The 12,831-nt window shown below is 39.6% G+C and overlaps 1 protein-coding gene across 1 annotated transcript in view; it reads left to right on the forward strand.

The window, feature by feature from the left end:
• Nucleotides 1-12,831, forward strand: part of pola1 (polymerase (DNA directed), alpha 1) — a 98,590-nt gene that overhangs the window by 55,952 nt on the left and 29,807 nt on the right. The window lies entirely within an intron of this gene.

A 12,831-nucleotide genomic window follows, 5' to 3' on the forward strand; every position in this document is an offset into this window, starting at 1 on the left:
TTGCCAATGGAATAAGATTTTTGCACTTAAAATGGGAACAACTCATCTGCGTCATCTTATTTCAAGTGCAGGAAATCTAATTATCTTATTTTAAGGATCAAAATACTCATTCCATTGGCAGATAATCGTATTTACCTGCTCAAATCAAGGACAAATACAGTAAGTTCAAGAAAATGTGGCTTACTTTTAGTTCCATTTTTGCAGTGCATAGCTGCGTTATTTGACTAGTTTTATGTCAGTAGCTCACTCTGGTTGCATACAAAGTTTTTATGAAAGGTTATCCCTTCCTGCTGGTGTATTCGTTGTTATTTTGGTGTTTTATGCTTTGTTTTTGCTCAATTTGTAAGTAAATAAAGCCTTTCATGTTTATTTACGATTTTAGTTTAAGTCCACGTGGCACATTCGCAGCAGGGGTTAAAACAAGGAAGCCGCTAACGGCTATTAGCAGCTCCAGGCGAGAAAATGACGAATGATCCAAGATCCAGTGATTAAAAAAGGCAAAAAAATAATATGATTCCAAGAGGGAAAAGACTAAAATGTTGCTGCGAATACAGTTTGAACGTTGGTGTTGACTGAAGCGGACGCTAAACCTGCCAAGGCTCAGAAGTGACCGCAGAGTTGATTGACGTGAATAAATGTTCTGATATGAGGCTCTTGAAAATTGCTGTAGATCGGTTTATTTAATTAACGGTTGGTCTTTGATCACGCCAAGCTGCCGCTTTACTGCGAGGCATTGCAGAAGGTCAGGTTCGATCTGCCATTTAATTTCGATTTATTAATTAAGCAAACAGACATTATAATATTTTATGTCTGCTAATCGCCTGGTACGGGGGCGATATTTATCCACAAAATTGACCATCAAAACATTATCAGGATGGAGGCTTGGTGTATATAATCTTATTTTATCATGATCAAACGGTTTTTGGTCTTTTTTAAGTATATGATGTGGCTATATAACTTTAAGGTGCTGATACTGAGTTTGTGGGTTCTGATTTCCCTTAAAGGGGGACATATCATACTTTTCATGTTGTCCTTTTCACATTAAAATCATAAAGTTGTGATCTATATAAAAAGGAACCACAATGCTTTGGTCTGAATTCCTCGTTAATTTACCTCCACGCACCTCCTTTTTATCCCTGTTCTAAAGTTCGTCTGAGAGCGACCCGTTTTGTTGCTGTCTCTTTAAATCTTAAGGAGGCACTTTAAACCCCGCCCCCCTCCAGGTCGCAGAGCGTTCCACTTAACTCCATTCGGCCATTTTTGTAGTACGCTTAAAGACGGTGCAATGAACAACCAAACATTTTGAGTTGTCCACTTGTAGCGTCGCCATCCTTCAGCTTTGATAACAAAACCGCTCAGAGAAATTAAAAATTCACGAAATTGGTTAGCCGGAAGTCCATGACCCTGTTTAGCAGCCAACTTCTTTGTGCTCTCCTGGTTTTTTAGGGTTTTCTACCCATCAGCTGTTGGAGCAAATGGAGCATATTCTTCAATAGATGAAATCAAGTCCTCAGCTGACAAATTGCAGTAGTCTGATAAACAGCCGCGTAATGAAATGGTCCAAACTTCCAGAAAGTAGCTATGAAATATTCAAGCTCTGTTTAAAACAATAGGGGGTTCCAGCAGATGCATCTTCAGTAAGAGAAGCCGTCATAAAGATGTTAGACTAAAGAGGAAAACCTCAGCAGGGCAGCGCGGCTGACATTTTCAGCCAGAGAGCACACTGTGTATGGAAAATGAGGAGAAACGCTAAAGGAGTGGTGGGAGTGATCGTATTTGGCACCATACCTGCAGTAGTGGCTGTTGTATTTTGTCTAGCATGTTTTTATTTATCTACTTTGTGTGACTCCTTTTTTTTTATGTTGGGCTCAGGTAGTTTTATTCATCTTATGTCTTAGATTTCATTTTATGATGATGGTCTATTAACCGCCGACCTACCAGGCAGTTAAAATATTTACGTAGATTTCAAATCAAGTGTTGATTATTGTGCGTTTCCAGTGGGTCAACCCCAAGCCCCAAAACATTGCTTTAAAAAACACAAATTATTGAAGATACAGAAAGCCCAGAAGAAACTGACCATGTTCGATATCTTTTTTTTTTTTAAGTTTCATTTTCAAAAACCTAATGTTGGTAAACTGTGAAAGTGTAGATCCAAAGCTCCTGATGTCATTACTTTATCTTTATGAGGACATAAAACAATTAACTCATCCCGCTGGTTGTTATTAAGTGATATACACCATGCACAGAAACAAAGAGGCATCTCTAAAGATAAAAGATATAAAAAAAAAGGAAATGTTGGATCCACTCCTGCATATTAAAAGATGAAAGATGCGATTTGATTGGATAGATGCAGTACAGTGTCCTGAAAAAGTACCCATCACCCATTATTATTATGTTACAATCACAAATATACACTATATTACAAAAAGTTTTTGCGCAAACATCCAAATAATCAAAATCATGTTTTTTTTAATCACAGAGCAGAGACACAGAAAGAGAGACAGTTTGTATAAAATTAAACTCTTAGGTATAGCATGGTAAACGACCTGTACCTGTATAGCACTTTATCCTGTTCTAAGCACCTTAAAGCTCTATACACTACATTGCTCAAGGACAAAAAGACTGCAGGGGTTTGAACTGACAACCCATCAGTATACAGGCTTTCTACAAACTTTTGTGAACGAACGGGTCGTTTTCAGGAGCTCTGTGAGCTCCAGCGTGGTTCTGTAGCCGGATGCCACCTGAGCACCGGGTCCAGTGGTGAAGTTCTGTCGCTCCTAAATATTCTCCAGTCAGCTGTCGGTGATATTAAAATAAAATAAGAAAATTAGCGTTTTATTAAAACAACATGGAAGCCATTTGGAAGGACGGCAACTCCGCCATAAAGCGCTTGTGAATTAGCAGTGAAGACTGAGAGCCAGGACTTCTCGTCCAACATCAGTGTCTGACTTCACAAATGTGCTTCTGGAAGAATGGTCAAAAATCTCCATAAAAAGCAATAGTTGCAAGTTTTTATAAGTTATTTTAAATACAAACGCACTCAAGAACCTTGTGGAGAGCTTTCCCAGACGAGTTGAAGCTGTTAGAGCTGCAAATCGAGAACCCTTGGGATTAGGGATATGATAGTTCATGTGAGTCAAAGCAGGTGGGGGAATACTTTGGCCAATGAAGTGTAGGTGTAATTGTCTGTTCTAGATCAACACAAAGTTGTGCACAATGGTGACAGGGACGGCTTTTAATTAATCTGAGTTGTGCTGTGCATATGTATTCACCCACCTGACCTGGTACCACATGTTGCTGCCATGACAGCTGCCACTCTGTTGAGCTAGCTGTCCACCAGCTTTGCACTCCTTGAGACTAAAATGTGGACATTCTTCTTCGCAGAACAGCTCAGTCATGTAGGACTGAGAAGGTATCTAAGAAATGTTCTCATTTGAATTTATGGCAGGGCTGACTGGGCCATTCATGAATTTGCGTTAATCTAAACCATCCATGGCGTTGACTTTCCAGGATTGTTCTGTATTCTCCATCAGTTCTGCCCACCATCCCTGTCCCTGCTGAAGAGAAGCACCCGCACAGCGTGAAGCTGCCACTGTTCCTTGGTCTTCTTGATGCTTTTTGTTCACTAATGTTCTCTAACAACCTTCTTAACCATTCCACAGAACAGCTGGGTGTTTACTGAGCTTAAATTACTCACAATTAGACTATTTAATTATTAAGGCAATAGAGTACACTGTAGTTAATTTAAGGGTATCCGACTAAAGAGGACTTTATGCAAAACTTTTAAATTCTTTGTTCGTAAAACAAATTATAAAGCCACGCGTTGTTTCCTTGCAGTTCAATCTAGCACCAATACACAACAAATTTGGGTTTCTGTGAAATATCTGTTTTTTTGTTGCCGACATGGACAATTCTGAATTAACACAAGTCAACGCATGACTGTCTCCATGTTAATTTCTAACCTAGTTTTGAGATACGCCAAAAGCAGAGCTCCAAAGTGCATAATTATACAGTTCATTGCAACTTTTTCTGCGAGTCCTTTGCAACTCTTGCCAGTTGTTAGGACTTTAAGGACGGACACGAGGACTTTCGTGCTCTGGAGCGCTCTACGCGCAGCGATCCCCGCCACGCAAAGCTAAAACAAAGTAACTCAAATAGTGCAAAACAGCTCTAACAAAATTAATTGCGTGCATTTCCTTTAGAGTAAACAAAGCAGCCCACTAACAGCTAAGAAGCTTTAGAAAATTTGTTCCTTTTACACTTGGTATCACCTCACTGCAAAAATGGATCTAAAAATAAGTAAAACTTTTCTTTAAATGAGTGTATTTGTCCTTGAGCAGGTTAATAATATCATCTTCCAATGGAATGAGTATTTTTACCCCTAAAATAAGATAATTAGATATACTGCACCGGAAATAGTATGATGGAGATGAGTTGTTCCTATTTTAAGTGCAATAATCTTATTCCATTGGCAGATAATCTTATTTACCTGCTCAAATCAAGGACAAATACACTTACTTTTAGTTCCCTTTTTGCAGGGATACCGCTGATACCGCTTAAACACTCTTCTCTTTAGTGTATTACTGAAGCTCATGCACACTTATCAGCACAAAATTATTTTTTTTCCTCCTCCTTTTTAGTTTTTTGACAGGCCAATAGGATACGAAGGAGCATAGAGGGCTGTTTGGTCTCTGCACCCAGCCTGCAGCCTGAGAGTAAATTAAACTGGATGCCTGTGTCGTCTCTCTGTCTCTCCGGGGCAGCTTCCAACACCTTGGTTTTAAGTGTGTGTGGAATGCACCGTGTGTAAAAGTGTGTGTGTGTGTGTGTGTGTGTGTGTGGTGGGGGGGGCGGGGGGGGCGGAGGGTAATTCTCCCACAGTGCTGAACAGAAATCAATTAGTGTGGTGAATGCGAGGGGATCAAGTCCCCCCTCAGCCCCTTTGTTATTATGTGTGAAACAGCTGCTACCACCGAATACTTACATGTCACACAGCAACACACACACACACACACACACACAATCTCAGATGCACACACACCACTGTAGGCTGAACAGCAGTGGACACAGCACACACAGCGGGGCAATGAAGAGGGATGATATTGTGTAATTAAGGATTCCTTTCAGGCCGAGGGACAGTTCAAATAGAGCCGTTTGTCTGGCCAGATAGAGGGAAAGCTCTGTGTGTGTGTTTGTCTGTGTGTGTGTGTGTGTGTGTGCGCGCGTGGGTGCCTTGAATCGGGGACCAGAGACACATTAATCATTAGGGAAATTACCTCTTATCCCCCTCCTCACCGTCACCTCCATGATTATCAATAAACCGGCACCCTGAGAATGAGCAAACACTTGTTCACAACTGGCCCTCTCGGTCCCACACTCTCACGCAGACACACACGCTGTCTTTTCGTTGTCTCGCACCCCTGTCTTTGGCAAAATGAGAGATTTGTTTGTTTCCTGATCCGCCCCAGTTCCCCCCCCCCCCCCCCCTTTTTTTTTTTAAACCCCTCCTATCTAACCACCGTTGCCATGGCATTTAACAAATTATTGCAATTACCCTCGTCATGCGGGTCGCCCCTGGAAACGGGCTGAGGGGCAAGGGAAGAAAGGGGGGGGGGGTGGATAAAGAGAAGGGTGAATGAAGACCAGAGAAGGTGATAATCCTGTTTTGAACAAAAGGTCAAATTGTTGAATAGTGAAGCTTTGATTAAGCGGAGGAGGTACAAAGTGGAGCCGTTTGAGCTCTTTTCACTGTGCGGGTCTGTGTGAGGGTGTGCGTTTGCAAAGTGGACCGGTTTTCAGGTCTGATCTCCTTGGAGCTGGAAATGTGGGCTGATAAAAGACAAAAAGGCAGACAGCAGTCTTTCTGATCTGTGTGTGAGACTCTGGCAGGTGGATTCTTGTAGGAATCGCATTAGGGAAAGGCCTCTTTACTTTAAGAGTAGAGGACAGCTTCTTACTTAGCCGTTTGTATTGATTGCTGGAACATGACGCAGCAGAATATGTATTTTTCCTTAGTTTGTTGTTTGGACAGCCGTTGGATGAACTCTGACAAGCTTTCTTTAGGAAAAACAAATGGTTTAGAAAATTTAAACTTTTTCTAATAATAAATACAAATTCCATCCACAAATACTGCATTCTCAAAACTGAAATTTCCTGACTCTAACATGTAAATATTACATGTAACCTCACCCATTACATTATCTAAGTCGAAAAAAAAACAACTAGTTAATTGAAAGAGGTACTAGTTATGAACTGAACAGAAAATGGACAGGATTATCCTCTTTTATGGATCAAAGTATGCGTTCTTCACCTTTTCATTACACAAAAAAAGTGTTACAGAAAAACATTTCCAGACCAAAAAAGTGAGTTTTGGTGTATTCAGCATTTGATCTGCATATCAGCAGTCTGGGGTGATTGAGGGAAAATTGTCAGATTGTGATCACTTGCTGACTGATTGGTTCATCACCAGCTTTAAGGACTAAGTGCATTTGAATAGTTGCATTATCTGATATCTCTGTATTTGTGAATTGTTTAGAACTGAGGAAAATGTTTTCCATGTAAACCTACAGTGACTCCATTAGAGTTGTCACAATACAAAAACCTCTAACTTAAAAAATAAAAAATATATACAATATGCTCTATACCATATATGTTAACATGGCAACATTCATTGAAGATACAGGGTTATTTCTGGTTAAGAGCGAAAGATATGATTAATTAAATTATGACAAACTTAACTTCAACATCCTATAACTTAGGGCAAAACCAATGAGTATGGGAGAATTCAGCAAATAAAGAATCATTCCAGGCAAAACAAACATGGATCTGATGCATACAAAATATATATATTTTACTGTGAAAACAAGGATCTGTTCTATGCAAATGTAATCATCATCTGCCCTGTATAATGGATGTTTCTCTGGTAACTTTTAACATTATATTTTCTTCAGTGATCAGTTTCAGCAACACAGCAGGTTGCCATTGCTCTCTAGTGTTTTCGGCTCTGATTCAGTCTGGCTCCACCATAACTTGTGTTATTAGCCACGTTAGTCTCCAATTCCTTTAATGGAGGGAGGCGCACTGGTTTGTTTCCCTGCTTTCACCATTTCTTAGCCGACTGAGCCTTCGACTGATTAACATTTTCCTACTTTGATTTGTACCGCGAAACGTAGCGGAAGCTCATCTCGACGGGGGAGCTTGCACCAACAGAACCCGGTCACTGAGCTGTTCGTTTCAAAAGATAGTGTTAGCTTATGTTACTTTTCTGTTTTATAAACAGAAGCTTTACTGACTTTTTTTTACGTTGCTCTCAAACATCAGTGTCGTAGCATTAGCCTGTTGCATTAGCTTATAGCGTTAGCTTGTTGCTAGCATGTGTCATCGTTCAGCATTTTGCCTTTTCTGGTCCGGAAAAGTTCCTCTGAAGAATGCTTTTGTGTTTATCATGTGAATAAAGAGGGTTTGTATATGTTTTTTCTGTCTGTACCCGACGTGTTACCAGAATTTAAACTTCTAGCAACAGATCTTTGTTGAGATGAGCTGCATGTACCCGATGTTTTAGTCGCAACATTGCTACAGTCGGAAAACAACACGTTTTCACATTTATACATTAAAGGAAGCAATCTAAAAGACTGCAACAACCATATACATAATTAAATACACCAGGACATTCATTAGCTACAGGGCAATAAGGACATTACAAAAACTGAACATTTTTCCAAAACTGAAACTGGTTAGGGAGGCTGTCGAAGTAAAACTGAAGGATCAACAGAGTGAGGTTACAGGAAAGAAGCCCTTTCTCCCAAAGACCATTCAGGCTTGGAGCTAAAGTCTCCTAAATGGGGATGTACTGATGTCTGTTGTGACCCATCTTTTAGGGCTTTAACTACAAATGGTATGCTGGGCTCAAAAACAGCACTGCACATCAAAGAAAGAACAAGACAGTGAAACATGGCAGTGGCGGCATAATGCTCTGCAGCTACTTTACTTTCAGCTGTCTGCTGAATCTAAACATACATCAAAATCAACAAATCAATCTCTCAGTTAGAGAAAAATGTAAGTTTTAGAGTGACCTAGCCAGCTAAATTTGACAGATCTGGAGAACTTTTGCAATTTCTTTCCATTGAATTATGCAGGATGTTACAGATCTTTGGGTATTACCTATTTTTCTTATTAAATTATCAGTAGTGATAGGTGTAGAGTAAGTGGTGGCGCTTCTATAAGGAACAAAAAAAGTAAGGATTATTGCAGCATAAGTTAATACAAATGGCATAAATTCTTAAAAAACAGTGATAAATATAAAAGCCTTAAGTCACACTGCAAAAATGGATCTAAAAATAAGTAAAATGTTCTTAAAGTTAGTGTATTTGTCCTTGATTTGAGCAGGTAAATAAGATTATTTGCCAGTGGAATGAGTATTTTGACCCCTAAAATAAGATAATTAGACATCCTGGACTTGAAATAAGATGATGGAGATGAGTTGTTCCTATTTTAAGTGCAAAAATCTTATTCCATTGGCAAATCATCTTATTAACCTGCTTAAATCAAGGACAAATGCACTAATTTTAAGAACATTTTACTTATTTTTAGTTCCGTTTTTGTAGTGCAGAATTGTTCCCCTGCCTCCTCACCTGCCTTCCTACTTGGGGTAGAATCATGTTTCTCGCTAATTAACATAGTTTTTAACCAGGTTGTTCCAGATGCAGCCAAATAAGTAGAATGAACTGGCTGTGTCAGCATTAAACAGCCTTCTAGTGAAGCGTTTGAACGTTAGAAAGGTTCAGGAGCAACAGACTTTGCTTCATACAGCCCTAGAGGTGTAATAGAAAACTAAAACCACTATGCGGTGTTTTGAAATCTCAGCCCACAAGCAGCAACAATGTGATGAAGCAAATAGGTTTTGGAGGAAACTGGAAGAAAAAGCCGGCGGACAAAGAGGAGGAACGGAGGGAGGGTATATTTCGTGGTGGGCCCTGTCGTGGCCTGGTCTTGCCTCTGTTTGGTTAAATTATGTGGAACTCATTTGACGTCTGCATTCAGTGTGTCAGGTATCCACTGCTATAATTATGCAATTATGAGCCTTTATTCTCTCACGTCCGACTGTACACCCCCCCCACTCCCCCACCTCTCGCTCCGGCAAAATGCCTCAATTAGATGTTTTTCTTTTTTTCCTTTTCATCCTGCCTCAGTACTCATGCACTCCTTGTTTTTAATCCTTTATGTGTGGCTCGCAGGTCTAACGCACTTACTCCTTCCTTGATTTTTATTTTTCTGCTTTGTGTAAATACCTATGGGGTCAGCAAAGCTGAGCAGAAGGCCACTGTGGGAAGCTTCTCCTCTTTTGAACCTCCTTGGTCTTTAATGTGTTCCAATTAATTCATTGTGATGCGTGTGAATGGTGACAGATTGAGTGTGAGTACAAACACATTGTTTGTGTGTGTGTGTCATAACAGGAACAGCAATGTGTGCCAAACGCATTGCCATAAACACACAGGCTGAAGAAACTCTACAAACAGCCGCCTCCTACTTTCACCTCTTATTTGTCATCTCTGTGGTCCGTTGTCCTTCATGCGTCTTTTTTTTATATATGGAGAAGCATCCTCATTTCCCATGATGCCCGGTTTTCTTTACCAGGGGTTGGTTAAAGGTTGTGGTAATTAGACCTGAAGCTGGGATTTGTGGGTGAAGCTGTGAACTCTGGGACTTTCTAATTGATTTGGGACATATGTGTTTGTTTGGTTTTCATTTAGAAGAGATTGGCTTGGTGTGTGTGTGTGTGTGTGTGTGTGTGTGTGTGTGTGTGTACCATGTTTCATAGTCCTCTGTCTACTTATATACATCTTTATTTAACTGTGTAAAAGAATCCTGATTGCTGATTCCCCCCCCCCCATTATTATTTAAGCCGATATGCGTTGTGGTACTCGGTGGTTATGAATTCGCTGGTTACATTAGCCTTATAAAAAGACTTTTTACCAATTGCCATAATAAACTGAACTAGACTTCATCATTTCATCACTAGGATCAAATTCGAATGAATGCATTTGACTTTGAATCCGTCTCTATGATTGGATTCAATTGACTAAATGTTTCTGCATATAAATTGGATTTTTTTTTTTTTTTTTTTGCGGTGCCATGAGAAGACATTGGCTGCGAATCAGTGCTCTGTAACCAAAATGAATTTTATGCAAGATTGAATTGCACAATAATATGGTACAGCAAGTACAGCTCTAAAATAGTCTTGTTTTATGTCTCTATATCTTTAATAATAATGGAAAATATGTTTATAAAGCACTTTTGATCAAAGGTCTGTGCAGAAACAATACATAGCTCATCACAAATGTTTTAAAATGAAATTATCTTACAAGAAAGTATTAGACATAACCTTTTTATCTTTTAAATCTGCTCTCATTGCATACTTTAGGTTATGGTCTTGTTCAATCTACTGATAAAAGTTAATGGTACAGAGCTAAAAAAACAAACACTTATCCTTTATTCCTTCGTCAACAGCCAGAACTTTGATGTGGGAATGCTATCACAACGAAGCCCAGGCATTTATAGTAACAATCTTAAAAAAGCAGGCAGCTAGAACAAGCATAAGCAACTAACAATGTATTTATCACCACTTTATGCATTTAAACAAGTAATTAGCTTGTTTAAAAAAAAAAAGAAAAATTATTATAAAGTGCAGTTAGTTCCATTATATACAAATAGTCAGGTAACTGTTTGTATGTTGAATTTTAATTTATGGTTTCTGGTTGATTTATCCACAGGTTAATCTTAGTGGGGCTGTTTATGTCATGATGACATTTCAAAATAAAATAAAAAATGCCTCGAGGGCCATCCTTCCATCTGATGGGATTAGATGCATCCCATTCAGGAGAATATTTATTTGTAATATACTTTGGTTTGATTTCACAAGTAGTTAAGATTTTTACAAATTGTGTTGTAAGGAATCTGTCATCAGTGTAGAATAATTGAGTCCAAGTCCACAAAAGGAGTCAAAAAAAGTGGTCTTTGTGTTTTTCACAAATAGAATAAAAGTTTTATAAACCTGAAACTATGGTTTAAAAATTCTCTGTTCAGGGCGTGACGTATGCAGTTCAGGTAGAATCAGTCTCAAGTATTGCTAATTAGTAACTAGAGATGATCAAATGTGCTTCAGACTCATTAAAACCACTGAAAAATCTTTTAAGTTTAGCACCAATGGGCTTCTACAGAGCAGATGCTAACTTTAGTATCATTTGCAGCTAACTGTTAGCATGCCGGAGTATCCTCTGTGATTATAAATTGTCATATTTTGTTTTCACTTTGATGGTGGAGGCCTCCTCAGTGCATTCCTATTGTTGGACAAGCCTGAGTCGATTCTGTTGACCCTTTGTTCCTTCAAAATAAGAGTTGCAAATGTAGAAACGGGGAGTGACAAACGTAAAGTCATCACCTAGCACCTAATGCTAGGTGCTATAATAATAGCATAAATCTATTTCAGCAGCCAAAGTCATGCTGACAGCAGGCAGAGAACTTTGACAAGAAATACCAAGGAGTTTTAATGTCGTCTAACCCTTTGCTTACAACTTTATGAAAATATCTGATGTGTGGTTTAAAAAAGATTCAAGAAATTAAAATTCTGTTGTTTCTATCAGCATTACTTTGTTTCAGTTCCTTGTTTTTTTGGGGGGGTTTTTCATGAAAAGTAAGTGAAGTTTCTCTTTGAGGACAAACAAAATACTTTCTTCACCGTTTCCAAACTCGTCCTGTTCAGAACTGATCAAGACGGCAGACAAAGACGAGTTCAAAATCAATCAGAGAGCCACAGCCAGTTCCTATGAGTATGGGGGGGGGGGGGGGGGGGGGGTAGGACACGGAGACAGGTGCACCGGGTTATTTTGAGTGAATGCAAGGAAGGAAGGAAGGAAGGAAAGATGGATGCACCAGAGGAGCAAAGGCGTTGATGACTGTGGGTCTTATGCTCTGTCATTAGTAGGGCATTAGCCCCCTCCCTCTTTAAAGCCTCTTGGTAATGACAGGGCATAAGAAGCAGAGGGGGGGGAGTATGGGGAGACTGAGAGGGTTAGAGCACAGCACCTGCCCAGGGTCGCTGCCTCACCACAGGAGGTCCTGACTACTGCCGTTTTGGCTGTCCGCTGCTCTGCCTGTGGCTGCGCAGCACGTTCAGACACACACTGAACGGCGTGGAACGCAAAGCCACACAGCAAGGCGGGACGTCAAGTCTGGCCTGCACCTCTGTTTTCTTCCCCTTTTCTTTTCTTGTTTTTTAATTTACAAAGCTCTCTTTCTCGTCCTCGGAGCACTTTTGTTGTCATATTGTTGTGCGGAATTAGAGCCGCTAAATGGAAGCAACAATTTTCAGCAAAATTTCCTCATTATGAGGAACTGCTTCTTTTTTTTTTTAACTGTATCCAGCCAACAGAAGTTTTGTCAATTTTTGTGAAACATATTTATCGACTAAATAAATGGCTACATAAACACGTTTTATAAACGAGTTGTAGGCTGCCGTTGCTCTTTTTGATTCAAAAAAAGTGTTTTCTTAAACATTTAAAGTCGGGCTTCTTTTTAAGGTGGAAAAAATAAGGTGGCACCTCGATCCAGGTGTTCAAAAGGGCTTTAGAAATGACAGAATAGAAATTGGTCACTTTTGCTGCTAAGCACAAGCTTCCGTCAGTGTTTTAAAAAGTCTGGAAATGTGTGGGATTCGCTCTTTTCCGCGTCAAAGTCCCGAAATGTCATAAATCATTTATCAGATGATTTTCTGTCTGTCTTCTAAAGGGGGGGGGGGGGATCAGATGTTGATTAATATTTAAATGTCATGTTTTC

Source organism: Fundulus heteroclitus, chromosome 21, assembly GCF_011125445.2.
Source record: "Fundulus heteroclitus isolate FHET01 chromosome 21, MU-UCD_Fhet_4.1, whole genome shotgun sequence".
Taxonomy (NCBI): Eukaryota; Metazoa; Chordata; class Actinopteri; order Cyprinodontiformes; family Fundulidae; genus Fundulus; species Fundulus heteroclitus.